This window comes from Seriola aureovittata, chromosome 23 (assembly GCF_021018895.1).
Source record: "Seriola aureovittata isolate HTS-2021-v1 ecotype China chromosome 23, ASM2101889v1, whole genome shotgun sequence".
Taxonomy (NCBI): domain Eukaryota; kingdom Metazoa; phylum Chordata; class Actinopteri; order Carangiformes; family Carangidae; genus Seriola; species Seriola aureovittata.
Genome location: NC_079386.1, coordinates 14,632,011 through 14,650,271, shown reverse-complemented (window position 1 = coordinate 14,650,271; position 18,261 = coordinate 14,632,011). Strand labels below are relative to the sequence as shown.

The window sequence follows — 18,261 nt, the reverse complement described above, 5'->3', positions numbered from 1 at the left end:
GGATGCCATAACCTCGCCACACACAGTGGACAAGAGCCACAGCTGCAGACAGACACACACACACACACACACACACTCACACTCACACACACACAGGCCAGAGCACCCACGACTGCATCAACCCACATGAATGCTTCCATCTCCAGAAAAGCAGACACGCATGACATACAGTATCTACTGTACACGTTTACATTGAAACAGACGTGAGCATGCTCAGAAACACACTTGCAAACATGTGCGTACAGTCTTCATGCACGGCGGCCGCCACATTCACCATGAAAACACAACAAAACTGGCCTGAGCACACACCGACAACACACTTTTACACACACACCCTTACAAAAAGCACACTTCGTAAAGAGTGTCGGCTGTAATCACGCCGCTCCGCTGTCTGACAAGAGCAGAAAGTAAAGGTGGCGGCGGTGTTGGAAGCGGCAGAGGAGTGGGAGGAGGAGAAGCCACCTTTTGTTGCATTTTCAGTCTGTGTGCGACAAGAGACGCAGAGGAACCGAGATGTGTGAGAGGATTTGTCGCTGAAAAGTAATAATGTTATTCCACCCCGCTCTGACCTCTTTAGATGAGGAAGCCTCATTGTACAGTTCTGTACCAGAGCTTCTTCACTCCCTCAGAAACACAGTAGGTCCCACCAACACACACACACACACACACATTATGTTTTTTTAAATCTGCAATTAGTCATTTTTTCTTCATCCAGCTGTTTCACCGCAAGAGTATTTTCAAAAGGAGCTTCTTCTCATTGCAGGCTAAAATGCGGTTGCAGCCACAGCTCTGATTCTTGAGATCAGTTTACTTTGTTTAAAAACTGCGACGAGTTTCCGATGCATCTTGAAAAAAAAAAAAAAAAAGAGAGGACACACATGAGGAGCACTGTTGTTGGACAACAAACCGTTGCTGTCCTGGGTGACCTGGACAAATAGCTCTGCATGTGCGCAGCATCTGGATGAATATTCAGCAGAGTTAGGGAAAACAGTCGCCCTGCAATCCTCCCTGAGGCCAGACGCAGCACGTGGTTGTCATCTTGTTAAAAATCTTAGAAACCAGAGAATGATTCATTACTTTCCGGCTTGTTTGTACATTTAATTAGGATTAATTATTCAGCTTTTTGGGGGGTTTTTTGCTTATAAGTTGGCCAAGTAAAAGTATGAAAAGTAGATAGCCCAGTTAGATCTTATCTTGATACTTAGAAATGCTTTGGATCAAAAATCAAGACCCAGTCGTCTGATTTTTATGATGAGACAGATCGTATTGCGATCACACAGTAGTTGCATGGTAAAATATGTGTGGGTCCAAGTCTGTGTCACATCCATTTCCTGTCTACAGTTTGGCAACGTTGTCTGGGTTTAGTTTACTGGGTTTCTTTCTCCTCAAGAGAGTAATGGGACAAAATATGCAACACACACACACACACACACACACACACACACGGTTGATTTTAGCCAGTAAACATCTGGGAAAAAGGAAGAGGTAAAAGTGCCAATAAACCGCAGCAGAAAATGAATATGAACTAATGAATTGTGATTTTGAGATGAACTGATTTTAACGTTTTGTCTCGAAATCAATTAAACAATAAAAATCAAATCAACATTTTCACAGGAACCGTTCCTCAAAAGGCTGCTGGGAAATGTTTCAATTAAAGAAATTTAAAAAATGTGTAATCCGTTGCTGTGATTAACTTTTCTTGTTTTTGTATTTGAGCGTCTTCAGTGAAAAGGCGCTGCTGCACACGCAGACACGAGAGATCTTGGGTTTCGCGGTAACAATTCTGTGCCTCTTTGTTTGTCTCATTTTCTGCAGGAGTCCAGAATTACAGGCTGATGTTACCTGCATTCTCTCTTTTATCTGCTGTAATCTACTGCAACAACCTTCTTATCTAACAGGATATTACACTACTGCAGACAACACACTGTAGGAGTAAAGGTCTTACCGGTATCAAATACCAATATCAAACAGTATGTGCTGATGTTCTGAATCTTAAAATGTAAATAACTTGAATCTTTTGTGTTTTACATGGAATATTTTATCATGTCTGTCTTGCCTTCTTTGTGGTTTATCCTCCTACAGGTCTGAAATGAAGCGAGCTGATTGAATGATTCATGTGAACTGTGTTTTTGTTGAGCTGGAAACGTTTATGGAAAAAAAGCTTTTGGAGGCACACAAAGACATAGAATTATGAAATACCTTAAAGTTCACCGTTATAGCGCCTCTGGTTTGATTTCAAAAGCCCGGCAGCACAATTAAGAGCATAAATCAAAACCTCAGTGCAGGTTTCACAGGCCTCTGATCGGGGACCAATGCCTTTCATTTTCCTGATATATCTGTAATCACAATATTCTGTAATCTTTGCAATTTGGAGGTGAAAGTGTTGGTCACATATAATTTGCTGGATGACCGATATGAAAAGGAGTTAAGCCTAAAAATGTTTTTAAGGAATTAAAGATTACTCAAGATCTTGAACTGTCATCATTTTAGAAAATATAAAAAGGGAGTGAGTGGAGAGTACATCTATACCCTGATCCTTAATCTACAGTAGCTGCCAGTAGAAACACAGGAGCTGCTGCCGCCCTGAGTCTGAGGGAAAGGAAAAGGGGGGAGAGAGAGAAAGAGAGAGAGAGAGAGAGAGAGAGAGAGAGAGAGAGAGAGAGAGAGAGAGAGAGGAGAGAGAGAGAGAGAGAGAGAGAGAGAGAGAGAGAGAGAGGGAGGAAAGGTTGGGGAAAAAAAGAGGAAGGAGAGGAGAGAGAGGGGAGGAGGGAGAGGAGTAAGGACAGAAGGATGAGGGGAAGGAGGGGTGGGGTATAGAGTCTGAGTCATCATCAGTTACAGCCATCATCTGAGCCAGAGGGGGAGATGAGACAAGACACACACACACACACACACACACACACACACACACACACACACACACACACACACACACACACACACACAAAGAGGAGAGGCAATCTTTAATGGCAGCTTCCCCTTTCTCTTTCACTAACGGGGACATGGAGTCAAATGGTCAGGGACTGTGGGGAATGGCCATCTATATTGGAGCCATTGACCCCTCTGAAACACACACACACACACACACACACACACACACACACAATGCATTCCCTACCCACTTACCTCAATCTTAAGATACCTGAACCTTAAAAGAAACCAAGTGTTTAACCATCAAACAGCACTTTGATGTTTGATGTTGTGTCGACCTGCTGAAATGACCTCGTGTCCACACAACCATAGAAAGAGATGTACACACACACACACACACACACACACACACATAAATGGGCCTTAGTCCTCAAACAGTCCATTACGGATTAAACAAGTTGTTCAGTCTCTGTTTCAGACTCCAGGCATGACTCAAAATTTCAGATTACTTTGCCTCGTCCCTGCCTCTCTCTCTCTCTCTCTCTCTCTCCTTCCTGTTACTCTCTCCATCTCTCTCTCATTGCTCAGCCTTCTATATTGTTCCATTAGTGGATTAAGCACGTCGGTACCAAGGAGGAAGATGGGTGCAATTCAGAGAAAATGAAACTCAGTCCATCACCCTGCATCTGGGCGACATGAGACATCTAACTGGCGTGCTGTACCTGCGAGCCTTCATCACCTCTTCACATTATGGCTCCATTATGGATTTCTAAATTACCACAACAGTGGATGAATTCACTGCAGGACTCCATGTGCAACTCCCATTATTTTGCCTCCACATTATTGAGGTAATAACTCACGGTTAAATGAGAGCTCCCGCTGGCAAAGCAGGACTTTGGGGATATTTATGGACATGTTACGTTTGCAACCTGTTGACTGACGAGAATGCAATGCCTAAGATTGCACCTCCTGTTGCTCAACAAGACTAAGAGGTCTACAAAGGGACAACAATGAGCTAAATGCTAACATCACCATGCTAACATACTAATGTTTTGCAGGTATAATGTTTACCATTTCCACCATCTCAGAACAGTTTTAGGCTGATCATTAGTTTTGCTCAGTCATAAACCAAAGAACTGGAAAAGTTTGCATTTGGGTTAGATGACGGCGCAATATGGTGAGCAACAAGAGGCACTAAAGGAAAAGTCATGTGATCACAGATGTCATGAGGATTCATCCTCAGGAAACCATGACTATCTATGCAAAGTTTTATGCAAACCAATCTAGTTGATGTTGAGATATTACACTGGATAGGAGAAACTCTGGCGTGCTGGTGGCGCTAGATGAAAAGCCAGGGACTCTCGAAAGTCACGACATTCATCCTCTGAGGACCACGAATGTGTTTGTTGACTGTAATGGCAGCGTTCTATACAGCGTTCACTGAGATACTGCATTGATCCTAACATGGCTAAATACCACATAACTTAGTTAATTTCTTTGATTCTTCTTGTGAAATAAAACATATTCAGATTATTATTTCTTCAATTCTTGAGAACATTTCCTTTTTCACATATGTGGTGTTTAGTAATGTTACACAAGGACCAATTACAAGGCTCCAGGAACAAACTCAGGGATATTGCTTTTTCACCATATCATTACCAAGACATGTGAACTGATTATGAAAGGTAGTAGCAGTGGTATATAATCATGAAAGATCGCCAATTAGCTCCTTGGTTACCGAACCACTTGCCTTAGCAACCAATAAAGCTTACAGCTCTGTCTTCTTATGGTAATTATCACTATGGCTGAAATGTCACTTTCATCACTAGAATTTCTTGGATTCAATTACTGCTTATGTAATACAACCATTAAAGACCCATTTGCTCTATTACACATCCTTGTTGTGCTCCTAATGTGAGACTATACGCTGTGTGAGGTTTTTAAAAAAGAAGATGGCAGGGTAATTTATTGTTTCCCTCTAGTTTTCTCATTTTGCTGATGCTTTCATTCACATCGTCCCCACAACAACTTTCTGTCTGTGCTTTGCCTTTCCTCTTAATGCTTAAGTAAAATTGACTTTCCTGCTCCATAGTTCCCAACTCTGCCTAAAGCGGCGCCAAGAGAACAACAGTGCAGCGCTGTGATGACTAAGAGGGTTTTTGAAAGAACGGAGTGCACATACAGTGGAGTATGAGTCAGTCGGTCTACTCAAATATTGAACTGCATGATGCAGACTGCAGGAGCCTTTCACAACACACAGCAACACATCGTCCGGAGGCAGCGCTGGAGGTCGACTGTAAGGTCACTACAGCTGTGAACAACACAGAGGCAATGTCAATTTCAGAGCCGTTTCTGTCTGGACAAAGACTTTCTGACATTTTAAAATCTATTTTACGTAAAGCCGACTTAGCAAGCTAATATCACCTAAGTGAGTCAGCTAAAAAGCTTACGTGTTATTTCAGCCAGACAAAATGTCATCATGGAATCTGCTAGCTTGTTGATGTGTAGTCACTTCAAGTTAACTTTCTTGATAGATTTAAGTTCCAGACTTTACCACCCCCTAGTGCTACAATCAAGCAAGACGCAGATTTCTCTACAAATATGCGACATCAAAATGTTCTGACGGATGCTAAAGTTGCAAAGACATTTTTCTTTATCTATTGGGTAAGACAAAGGTAGTACCCGTGATGTTAAAATCAATATAATTTATATATAATCAGACTTTTACTGATAAAATAAACAACTAACTGTTACTATTAATAATAATCCTTTACTGATATTTTTCCTCTTCTGGTCTTGATAAGCCTATTGCAATAGAAACCTACACATTAAAACATTTCCAGTCGACTTTCAAGACGGCACGAGACAAGTGTCATCCCTTAAGGTTTAGGTGAACTAATGAAAATAGTACATACATCTAATTTGTCCAGGTGCTGACACCAAAATTTATATAATGGCCTAATTCAATTTGCAGATTGTTTGATGCTCATTGTCTGACTTTTTAAACCCAAACCATGTCCTTAAAATGGAAGTCGCACTGTTTTTATTTACCAAAACCTCCCCCTCTTCGTTGTGTGCAGAACTTTCGACCATCTCTTTGTTTGCAAACAAAGCAGCATGGACTCTCGCGCAGTGCATGGCAGCCAACTCCAAAAGAAAGAGGCAGGCAGGCTAAAGCAGATTTTAAGACAAGTTCAACATTGATTGTGCAAAATGTAATTTAACTGCAAAGAAAGAAACATATGTGGGACCAGACTGAAATCAAACAACAAGGGCAGATGCGGCTTATGGGCTGCGCGTTGCCCACCTTCTACAAAAACTCTGTGAAAAGATATTACATAAAAGCTTCTATCTGAGCCTTTGTGTGATGGTACAATGCATTAGTGCAAGCTGCAATACCTCGAGCACTAGGTGGGTACACAGGTCCCCAGAGGGTTACATAAACAACATACACAGAGCAAGTTTGACGCCAGCATCGCATTTTATCAGTTTGAGTCGGAGTAGAGGTACATGTGTGTCTGTGTGTGTGTGTGTGTGTGTGTGTGTGTGTGTGTATTTTGTGATTTTTTTCATCTCGGTGGCAAAGAGGTTAACCTGATTCCCGAGGCTTTTTCAACCACACATGCAGAACATGAACATGCACACGATCCTGAACACACACAAACACTGGAGAAGAGGACGGAGGTAACAACATGGAGGCAGGCAAAGACACATCCTGGGCTTTAACTGATGGGTTCAGGAAGGAAGCTTCCTTTTGGAGACAGATGTCATGGATGGATGGTTAAGAGACATCTGTATGGAGGAAAAACGAACAAGCAAAAACAAGGAAGTGCCAGAAAAACAGGGTTTAAAAGTAAATTCACGGCTGCAAAAGGTATTTCAGCAGCTTGTGATTCTTGTTCAAATGATTTTTCATGAAATACATAAAGACACAATTTGGTCTTACTGACATTTGGCTTAAAAAAAAAAGAAAAGTGTCCGAATCACCTCAACAACAGAGTGGCTCATCAAGGCACTCATGGCTCATCAGAGCAACTGTTATAGACCCGTACTTTCCACCCACGCCACAAGCTTCTTCATCACACACACACACACACACACACAAAGATCCATCATCATCCAAGAAACGCAAACACACCAGACCCCCCAACGGGCACTGCCAGCTTCTCCACTGCGCCACAGGCTGACTCCTCGTCTGTCGCATGACAAGAACAAAAAGTGGCCAAAAAGTTACACACACACACACACACACACACACACACACACACACACACACACACACACACACACACACACTTAGGATTTTTGCAATTATTTTATTTTATTGTTTTGAGTTTGGAGATCTTGATGTTGTGGTATCTCTAATGATGAAATGACAACAGTTCAGGAAATCTGGTAAGCAGCTTGTGAGGCTGTGAAGGACAAGGACAGCTCTGAATTTTTATAATAGTTTTTTTTTAATAATAGTGTTTTTAATACTGACATTTTTGGGAAATACTTTTATTCAATTCCTTGCCAAGAGCGACTTGAGAATATTGATTACACCCACATGTCTGTACTGTAAATATGAAGCTACAGCCAGGACGTGGTTAGCCTAGCTTAGCCAAAAAAAGCTTGCATTCCTTTGTCCAAAATGACTAAAATTCAGCTTGAAAGCTAATTAAGCAAAATGTTATTGTTAAATCTGTACAAAATATCAATAAATATTAATAAATTGAATTGAACTGAAAAATTGAAGTGTAAAAATGACAAGTTGTGGTGTTAATGGGTGGGTTTATGTGCCAGACTATTTAAGCTAAGCTAACAGACTTCTGGCTGTAGCTTCACATTTACCGACAGACATGAGCGGTATCAATCCTTTCATGTAGCTATCGACACATCTAAAGATCAGTATTTGATGCTTTACAAAACAACTCAGAGCCAGGCTAACTATTTACATCTGCCACCACTTTTTATGCTAAGCTAAGCTAACTGTCTTCTGCCTTTATAGCGTCATATTTAAAACAGACAGATTTGAGAGTAGTATCGATGTTATCAGCTGACTCTCAGTGAGAAAGCGAGCTATGCCTTTAAGTGCTTGTAGAAAAATGCTAAATCTGATGCATCAGTGTTGGTTGCTAAACAGCAATTTTCACAGCCAGAGAAACTGAATTCACACAAACACAAATTTCCACTAATGTACACACTGACAGACGCGGGTGAAAAACAGCTGGATGCTGGGACTTTTTTCACAGTCAATTTGATGATTAAAACTGATGTGTGAGAGAGAGAGAGAGAGAGAGAGAGAGACAGGCAGATAGAATGAGAGTCAACACTTTGAGGTGACCTTTGACAGAATATCCTGTAACACCTGAAAGACACACACACACACACACACACACTACAGGACTGTATTCACCTCTCTCCCCTCCTGCTTCAAATCGAATCAACTCTTATCAAATCTAATCAGACCAACTGAGGCGTTTCATTTGGAGTTGAGCAGCAGAGTAGATTATGCACATGGACAAAGGGGAATGGCTTGAATCAAAGTGTGTATACGTGTGTGTATGTGCGTGTCAAACTGTACGCACATACATGTGTCTGTGTATGTGTGTGCTTCAGCCCATCTGCACTGTTGCCGTTTGTGTGGCTCTGCCCGTCTGTGTAGGCTTAGGTGGGCTGCACGCGTGTTTGTGTGTGTGTGTGTGTGTGTGTGTGTGTGTAAATCATTTCATCCATTATTCTGGCCACTGTGAAACACAGACAGACTGGGCTTATGAAACACTTCCACAGCTGTGTTAAGGCAGGCAACACCCTGTGCTTCTCCCTCTACCCATAAAAAAATCCACAAAAAAAAAAAAAAAATCACTCCAGGTTTTTCACATCCTCGCCGATACGTTCGCTGCTCCACCCCAGAAAGAGAAAATTTGAAAACTCTGCAGCGTGCTGTATTTGCATGGATGCAATTACACCACAAAAAGCAGTGCAGATGATACAGACAAGCGGTGTCAAGGCATTAAAAAGTAGCTTTTTGCTGGTGTAGGCGTCACTTGTAGCACAGCAACCGAACAGCCACGCAACCAAGCAGTTGCTGCAGGGATTAAATTTTTAAATTTGCTTTTTTTTTTTGTGTGTGTGTGTGTGTGTGTGTGTGTGTGTGTGTGTGTGTGTGTGTGTATGTGTGTGTGTGTGTGTCCATGTGGCTGCAGCCTGAGAGGGAAAGGCTTAACCTCTGTGGCATTGGGGAATTTAGAATAAAATCAATGCACATGCCTCAGATATACAAACACTGTATCAAGGTAAATCTCTCCTTCAGGTCAAAAGCCTGATAAACTGTGACTAGCTCCTCATTTCCTCTTGCAACCACCCTATACATGTTTTTTATGCTGATTTTCCAAGTAAACATCAACATAATCACATTGCCAAATACATTAACCTGCAAATGAAATAGCACATATTCGTATACTGCAGGATAGTGGGTGGATATGCAGAACAAAACACACCTAACAGAATAATCTGTTATGTATCTAGAAGATAAGAAATCTGGGTGGAGGAAATCTGATTATAAGCAGTGATGTAACTGGAAATGAGGACTTCCCCTTTAAGGTGTCACAACTCCATTTTGCCCAAGAGCAGAACATCCAGTGTTTTGTTATGGACATTTTTAAACACAGTGGAGGTGGAAAACTTGGCTCTGGGTGCTGGTTTCTCTCTAAGGCCCAGGCCTACTCAGGCCCAGCCGCTTCCTGTGACCCCGGTGACTGAGATAGAAACTAAGGTTTCCTGTGCCGTTCCACCTGATACACTGTTGTGAGTGTTAGGACTGAACCTGAATCAGAGAAGTTTTCCAAGCCCTCTGCACTGCGTCACACAGGAGTTTGGTCATTTTGACACTAACACCCAGTTTGTAAAGGCTACCATCCTCTTATGCTGCATTGCTTTGTGCACAATGACACAGCAAATAACCCAAAAATATCATCGTAGCGTTAAGATTTCCCTCCAGTGGAATAAAAGGGCAAAGATCAACGCCTGAAAAACACACCTTGACCAGAAGTATTCACAACTACAACTAAGTATTATGACAGAAAGCATGTAATTTTACCCTCTAGCTGCATTTATCTGACTAGATATCTGCACACCTTCAGATGTCTTCCCTTTTCCCCTTCTTTAAACCTACACCAACTCATTTTTGGACACTTGGAGCTCGTAGAAAAAGCTGTACAACACTAGCATTATCCCCTTCCAAAGTTAATATTTTAAACTCATTAGCAAATTATTAACACATCCAGCATGCATGTAGCAACATTAGCATTTAGAGTCCCGTTTCTGGCCACATGATGAACATGGAGTCCAATAATTGTTCTCTTTTCAGCTCTGTTTCAGGCTTCACCAACTCTTGAGGGAAATATCAGGCTCTTCAGCTGCTGAACGCTCCACTATGTTCATCAGCTAGTCCCTGACTTTGGCTGTCTGCCGTTTTATGCTGGGAAAGAAGTGGTTTCGTGGGTTTTTAGAGCTTTTTTTGCTGGAAAAAAAAAGCAGCTCCCTGCTATGTCTGGAAACAGATGAAAGTTGTGAGATTTGACTAAAACAGTAAAGCTGCGAGCCAGAAAAGCAAAAACAATGGCCTGAAAGATGCTATGAAGAAGGAATTTCTTGATACAACTGCAACATTTTAATTACCTGCAATGACGCAATATGTGCTTTCTTAAAGATAATTTCTCTTTATTATTACACCATAGTGGATTTTACCCTTCCTAGGCTCAACATAACCTCACGTTCTTTGGCTCGCTGCATGTCTGGAACTTGTGTTTATTTACTGTAAGAAACACTTCCTTGTTGAGTTAGAATCTGGCATCTGCCCCAGCACTTTAATCTGTAAATGGATACCTTGAACAGACCTCAGAAAAGTGGGCGGCAGCGGCGGACAATGTGCGCAAGCAGCCGTACAACAGATTACAGGCGGTGATGTAACACGGCGTAACGACACTGACCCCTCTGTAACTCATAGCTTCTGGAGAGCCCGGCGCACACATGGTGAAAGTAAACAAATGCGCAGCGTGGGGGAAGAGATGGGGAAACAAAAGGCAGGGATCGTCTGACAGTGACATATCTGCTTCCTCTGTGCACCAGGAGGCAGGTCAGAGGATCCACCGCTGCAGGAAGTGATGGCGAGGCTGCTCTGCTGAATTACTTTGGTTTGTTTTTCATGATATCCGAGTCCATACGTGAAGACCACACATGTTTGTGTTGGTTTTCAGCGTGACATGATCAAAATTACCCGGTGTCGACCAGTCAGTGTTGACCTGTGTAGTCCACAACTGAAGGTTAGCCTGGGTTTTAGTGATCATATAAAAGGCTTTTCCACTTTTCTGGACTGACAGAACATTTTAGCACTTCAAAAACAAAAACTGCATAGGGAGAGCTACATCTGGTTATTTGGTTCCAACTGGACTGGGTAATTAAAATCCAAGGCTCCATTCACACAAAAGATACAAAAGGTTTGAAAAGCTTTCAGTCCACCTCACTGACAGTTGTTTGAAGCTTCATAATTTCGAAGGCCAATGCCAAATGCATTTAGGCATTCAGAGTGGTTTTGACATATACACAATTTTTTCAACAAGCTAATGGTAAAAACTCAAAATTGTTTTCCATGCTTTAGATTTCTTTGTTTTTTTTAACATAATATTGGCATTTAACTCAAAAGTTCATAAAGGCTGAGCATGAAGTGCTTTAAAAGAAAATGACATACACTGTCAGCCTCAAAAAACAGCCAAATGTTAATTTATATAGGGCTGAGCAACTTATTATATTAATGTGGATTAATTCAAATGTAGCCGTCGCAAAATAATTTGTACGTTTTTAGATAACGCTCTAGTGATGGCACTGTCGATTCTTCAGTTGGTTCACCACTTTAGTCCAGACGGAAATATCTCAACAACTCTTGGCTGCGTTGTTATGAAACTTCATAGAGACATTGATGGTCCCAAGAGTCCGAATCCCACCAACTTTGGTAAACCCCTGATTCTTCGTCAAGCACCAACAGGAGGTCAACATTGTTTGCTTTCAATGAAATACCTTGACAACTGCCATGGAAGTCAGAGGTTCATTACGTTCCACTCTTGCCTCATTATGGGATAAACATTTAAAATCGTGAATCATCCCTAAGCTTGTAGCCGTTTACTGGCCACTTACTTTTAGCAAGATGAAGTCGGACAGCTAAGCACTACATTCTGTTATTCGTCAATCCAAATCTGTGCTGTTTCAAACCAAGTGACACCAAAAGGGAAATGGATCAGATGTTGAGTGAGTCTACTTTCGTCTGAACAAGGTTTCAGTTCCTCATTTCCTGCGGTTGAAGAAGTTACCAAGTTACCATGCACCGGATTTTCATTTCGGGTAAACTGGAATGAATTTATAAGCCTCAGTTTGCGGTAAAGAGATGGCACTAAAAATAACATTTTGGTTGTTAGGCAGAAGGCTGTAGCTACAATTAGCTTGTTATGGTTATGGTGAGATGATTAAGTCTGTTATATTCTATTCTCTTCTATTGTCTGTTGTCTGGCATGTGTGGCAGGAAGCAGCCTGCTGAGGAGGGAGTCGTGAAAGTTGACTCTGAAGTGTCAAGTCCATTAAAATAAACTGGCATTTCTCTTCTGTTTTGATGATTTCAAGTACCACCAGTTTAACACTGATCCTCCCGGAAGCTGTGTTTGACTCAGCGCCTGCAAACAGTCAACCACAAACATTCCCCTGGCGACGACGGGTGGTGTGTGTGCGTGTGTGTGTGTGTGTATATGTATGTGGGGGGGGGGGAGACAACCGACACCATCGATACACACAGGAGGAAGTGAACCCGACAGAGGAAGCACATTTCTGCTGCGTAGCCCTGTTGTGTTTTCTCTCTGTCCAAGAAGACAGATCAATATGTATCACAGAGGAGAGGAGACCGGCTCCCAAAAAGCTGAGTCAAGGCACACACACACATACTCTCACACACGCACACACACACACACACACACACACACACACACTAACGTTTGCACTTCTAAACTTGTGAGGACCCTATCCCTCAACATTCACACCTATATGACTCTTTTGCCCTGATTTATCCTTATCCTCAAATCTTGACCCTGAAACAGATATTTTAATGTCAAAACGTTCCTCACTTTCCAAAAATGTCCTCCCAAAGTACACGCACATGAACACACACGGGTTCAGTGCATGGTTTACGGAGACGCTTTACTCTTGATAGCACTTTATCAAAGACTCTAAACTTGACCAGAATTGTACAAGGTCTTCCATTACTGATTCAATAAGATAAAGCTCTTCCCTGCTCTGCTATGCTGGGATTGTTTAACAGCTTGTAAAAAAAAAAAAAAAAGGAAAACTGCACAGTGCAGAGGGAAGACATGACTGGAATGCAACCTCAAAGGAAGTGGACTGACAGCCGTCATGCTGCACACACTCAAGCGTGTGTGTCCAGTATGTGGATAAATTTGTGTAACACAGGGTCACGATGCAAGAGAACGACACTGACTAAAAGCCTCCAGTTAGAGCTGGAAATGGATCAACAGAGGATTAATCAGCATCTTCCATGATAAATGTTCAATTGTTCATTTTCTAAGCAGAAATCCTGAAACATTCTCGCTGCTTCTTTTGTCTTGTGAGGAAAATAAGTAGGATCATGTAACACTGGAAATATATATATATATTTTAATATTTTCTGACCAGCAAATCAACTGGTAATGAAAATCACAGTCCAATTTAAAGTAAGACTAAGAGACAGATTTAACAAAGTTCTGCACTGCTATATAAAGCATGTAAAAATAATCCCACTCTCAATGGCTTTCACACATTATATTTACCACTGCTGTTTATTTAATTCATTGTGAGGATATGGATTCCTAAGGATTTACACTTACTTTTTTAAAGCTATTAAACAGAAGGTCTTCCCTTTACAAACAGACTTTCTTGGGTCATTGTGTCTTTTATACTTTGTGTTTTATGTGCAGCATTATGAGCTGTGCTATTGTGCTATATAAAAAACATACCTTGCCTTACCTTGAACAAATTCTACAATGGAGTTTGAGCAAAAACATTGTAGGCCTAAAAGATAGACAATAACAATATAAAAAGGAATAATTTTGTGACACTTTCAAAGGATCTAAAATTAGATAAAAGTGGGACGTCAGTGTAAGAGAGGAGTTCCTCTCTCACCACCACCCCTCATACACAGACAAAGTGCTGGCCAGCCAGACACATCCATTCATAAAAGACCCACCCTTTCCCCATCCGTTCATGCACACTCATACACACACTCGCGCTCTCACACACACACACACACACACACACACACACACACACACACACACACAGCCATCCGGGACGGCCGGACGAGCCATCCGGGGCAGTCACAGGTGGTCACCAGTGCTTTATTACTGCCTTTATCCCCTGACTGAATTTTGTGAGAGTTTAAAGGCAGAACGTTCCAGGTAATCTGGTCCAAAAGAACCTCAGTGATCTTTAAGAATACAACCATGACCTAATAAAAAATATCATAAAACCCAGGAAACAATCTCCTGCAGGCTTATATCATACAACACAGTAGGAGTGCATACAACGCAACCACTAAATCAAGTCTCTACAGCAGTATTATGGGAATCATTGGCTGGGAAGTAATGAGAAGGACATTGGATACAAGAATGCCCAGGGCAACACTAAACCCAATCCAATTAGTATAATCAATGGTGTGTTAAATGCCCTCTTGAGAATGGGAAATTCACCAACTTGCCACTTCACTCTCAAGTTCACGACTGAGTTGTGTCAAGTCAAGGAAGCACTGCACATTTCACATGGCTTGTTACTTGACAGCACGTTTTACAGAAACAAAAATAACAACGGAAGGTGGCTAGATTGATTGAAATTTGAAGCTATATGGAGGAAGACATTTTTCTCCGCATGTCCCAAATGTGAAAAAGATTAATTTCATCCAGATAATATGTTTTACGCTCTTAAAAGCTGTGTGAAATTGTGTCCCCCGTAAGGAAATTGAACACCCCATTTCTTCAACTTTTTCCCTCTGTGTGAAATTGACCTATTTGATGCCAAAACAAGCCGGAAAACTAAATTTTACAGGCGCGCTGTGAAGTAGGCGAAAGTCTCACACAGCCGTGACGGTGACGGTATGCGAGGGCTGAAATGATCCATATCCATGAATGGATACACGGACCAGTTAATGAGCTACACCCCGGGGGAGGGGGGGCTGTGTTAAAGAAATGCCCCCCCACCCCCCCCAGCAGCATGTGAGAAAAGATAGTTAGGAGATGTAGGTTACTCACCCCGGGCGCAGCAAAATGAGTCAGCTACAGACAGGGAAGAGAGATGCGGGAGTCTGCGGGACGATAATCTCCTCTGGATCTCGCAGTGGGGGGGAAACAAAAAAAGCAGCTCTTGTGTTGGAGTTTTATTTCGGCCTGAGAGAGGACAGACGCGCTGCAGGAAGAAAAAAAAAAAAAGAAAGAAAAGTCCACTCCGCGTCAGTCTCGGTGAGGTTCGGTTCACTTTTGCGGTTTCAAGTCGTTTACTGGTGGATCTGAGTCTGTTTCATGAGACGCGCAGGGACCGTGAAGGGAACACAGGTGAGAGGATGAAGTGTCAGTGAGTGCTGGGGGATAATGAAACAGAAATGTCGTGATTCCTCTCTCTCTCTCTCTGTGTGTGTGTGTGTGTGTGTCTGCCTCGCTGTCCTCTGCTGCCGCCGCCGCTGCTGCTGCTGCTGCTGCTGCTGCTGCTCTGTAACCGGCTGCTGAAACGTGGAAACGCCTTTTCCTCCCTCCCTCTCTCGCTCTCTCTCTCTCTCTCTCTCTCTCTCTCTCTCTCTCTCTCTCTCTCTCTCTCTCTCTCTCGGTCACGGTTAAGCACGCTGTCTGATTCGTCCAGAGATCTTCTATTGAAAACAACGGCTCACTCTCTCAATAAAACATTCCACAAATGAATGAACAGGAGAATGAATGTCAAGGGGGGAAAAAAAATGCCTTTTTTTCATTTACTGGATCTTTAATTCACACAGGAAAATGAACACAATAGAATATAGCATCAAAAAAGACACTATCCACTGCGCCCCAGTTCCACACTACATATAAACTGCATGTGCAAGGTTGGTGTGCCACAGACAGTCAAACATCACCAACAGCTAACTGTTTTTTATTGAAATTATTTCAGCTTTTAATCAACATTACACTAAAAAAATCAAGCAATTTATAATATGCACAACTTTCTCAAGTATCTTCATTTAGTAACGTTCCAGTGTGACCGCAACGCATATTCAAAACCTGCTGAAAGACAGTATGAAATTTTGACTCTTGTAGGCAGAGGTGCACAGTGCCATAAGCTCTATATATTCTGCATGGAGCGAAACTTTTAAATTAATGAACATTTTTATCTGTCATTTGGCAACAACAAAATGTTTTTACCCATGATGCTTTTAGCAGCTATAAAAAGAGTTTAACTGACGTAAACCTATGTTTTATCTTTCCTAATTTCTTTGCTTTGTCTTTGCTTTTATACACTACAGTCAGGGCTGAGTATGTTAGAACCTATCCCAGCATGCATTGGAAGAACAGGTTCCCAGTGCATCTCAGTGGGGGAAACCCATTTGCATTCATGCACAGTCCACATGAGATGCATGTGTTTGGAGAAATGTCAGAAATGTTGACCTAACACATTGTTTCTAGGGTTGCTGACATTTTTCTTTTCCTTTGGTTTGTTCTATGTTGATTGAAATTTGGTTGTCAGAAAAAAAAAAAAGAGCAGAGTGAGACCTCCGTCTGTTCTCCACCTCTGATTCTGCTGGTTCTCAGACACTGGAGCACACACTCTCACACACTTGCACATACACATTTTTCAAAGCTGATGTCACCATGCTATCCGGTCTGCAAATCCCTCCTCCTGTTTCTTTTTCTCCATCACAACACGATCCAAAACACCCCCACCCCCTACACCCCCTCCACCCTCCAACCCCAACTCCATTCTTTTAAAAGTGACAGTGAGCCAACAGGAGCTGGGCCGCTGGGTGTTGATCCCTCAAATGAAGTTAAATCATCCATCACTTTCTCTGCTCTGGCCTCCTGGAAGAAAAGTTGCCCTGTAGTACATTTTAAAATGGATGCAAGTGGGAGAAAATACTCATTCACAACCACAGTTCGAGACCTTTCGTACGACTGTTGGTGATTTCTAAGCGGTACAGTAGAACACATGCAGCCTGCAGTCAAAAAATTGCCTCAAAGATGATCAAAATGTGAGAATAAGAGCAGTGTGCACGTTATATGACCAAAACACCCAAAAACACCCAAAATATTGATTCCAACTTCATGAGATTTTGTCTAGGAAACCTCATTTGAGAAATATTTTTACTTTCAGTTATGATTATGTTGCAAAGTGCACACCCATCTGCCTCCTGACCACCGCACCAGTAAACCACAATAATTAAATGTGATGAATGAATGTGGATAATTTTTTGAGTAAGGATTTCCTACTACAACTCCCAGAATGCCTCCTCACAATGTCCAGAGAAGATTCCTTAAGGTGTTCAGAGAGTTATAGCAGTAGCAGCAGAAAAAGAAACGTGACGGTTGCGAGATTGATGACAACTCAACAAGTCTTGCGGCTGCATTGCATTCTGGTTAACTGAGGCTATACTGTCAGTCCAGTATGTGGTGGAGTTCTACCTGTAATGCAACATTTATGTTTGAGTTGAGCGTGGAGATCTGTTTCAAGCTAGGTCAGACATAAAGACTGAGACATATGACCTACAAGGACACAACTGAGGACTGTGATACTGTTTTCGTTTGCCGGAAATGACATCGCACCAAATCACGAACATCACCAAGAACAGTAGGCCGTGTAAGACGTTTCGGGTACATTCTCTTCGCTTTGAAAGACCTATTTCTTCTTTCACTTTTGATGCAGAATTCTTGAGAAACGCTCACGTGTGGGTGCGAGCTGCACAGCTGCTGTAGCTCTTGTGAAGTGTAACTTAAACCTTTCATGGACATTCTCAGGTGTTGAGGGTTGAAGGCGCCACAACCACACAGGAAGCCGGTGAAAGAAACAGTTCTGCTTGCACCATAGGCTGATGACTTCTAATGGTTTCACATACCTCAGGTGTGTGTGTGTGTGTAGATGTGTGTGTTTTCCCCTAGACTGAACAACTCTGTCACTAAGGCTAGAAGATCTGAACAGATAAATGAATGTAATCTTTTAGTAGAAGATGACTCAGTGGAAGTTTAACCCTGATAACTTCCCTTTTTCATTTTGCAGTACTGCATGTTTTTAAAATGACTCACTCTCAGCCCTGTTTTGTGGTCTGTAAATGTCCCAAATTCTTGCCTGCGCATCTCATGACCTTCC

General features: G+C 42.0%; 1 protein-coding gene across 1 annotated transcript in view; it reads right to left on the bottom strand.

The window, feature by feature from the left end:
- LOC130164103 (astrocytic phosphoprotein PEA-15) overlaps positions 1-15,653 on the bottom strand; it is a 51,067-nt gene extending 35,414 nt beyond the window's left edge. The window contains exon 1 of the mRNA XM_056368542.1: positions 15,192-15,653. The gene's annotated coding sequence lies outside the window, so the exon portion shown is untranslated. The remainder of the gene's footprint in view (positions 1-15,191) is intronic.
- Between the last annotated feature and the right edge of the window lie 2,608 nt (positions 15,654-18,261).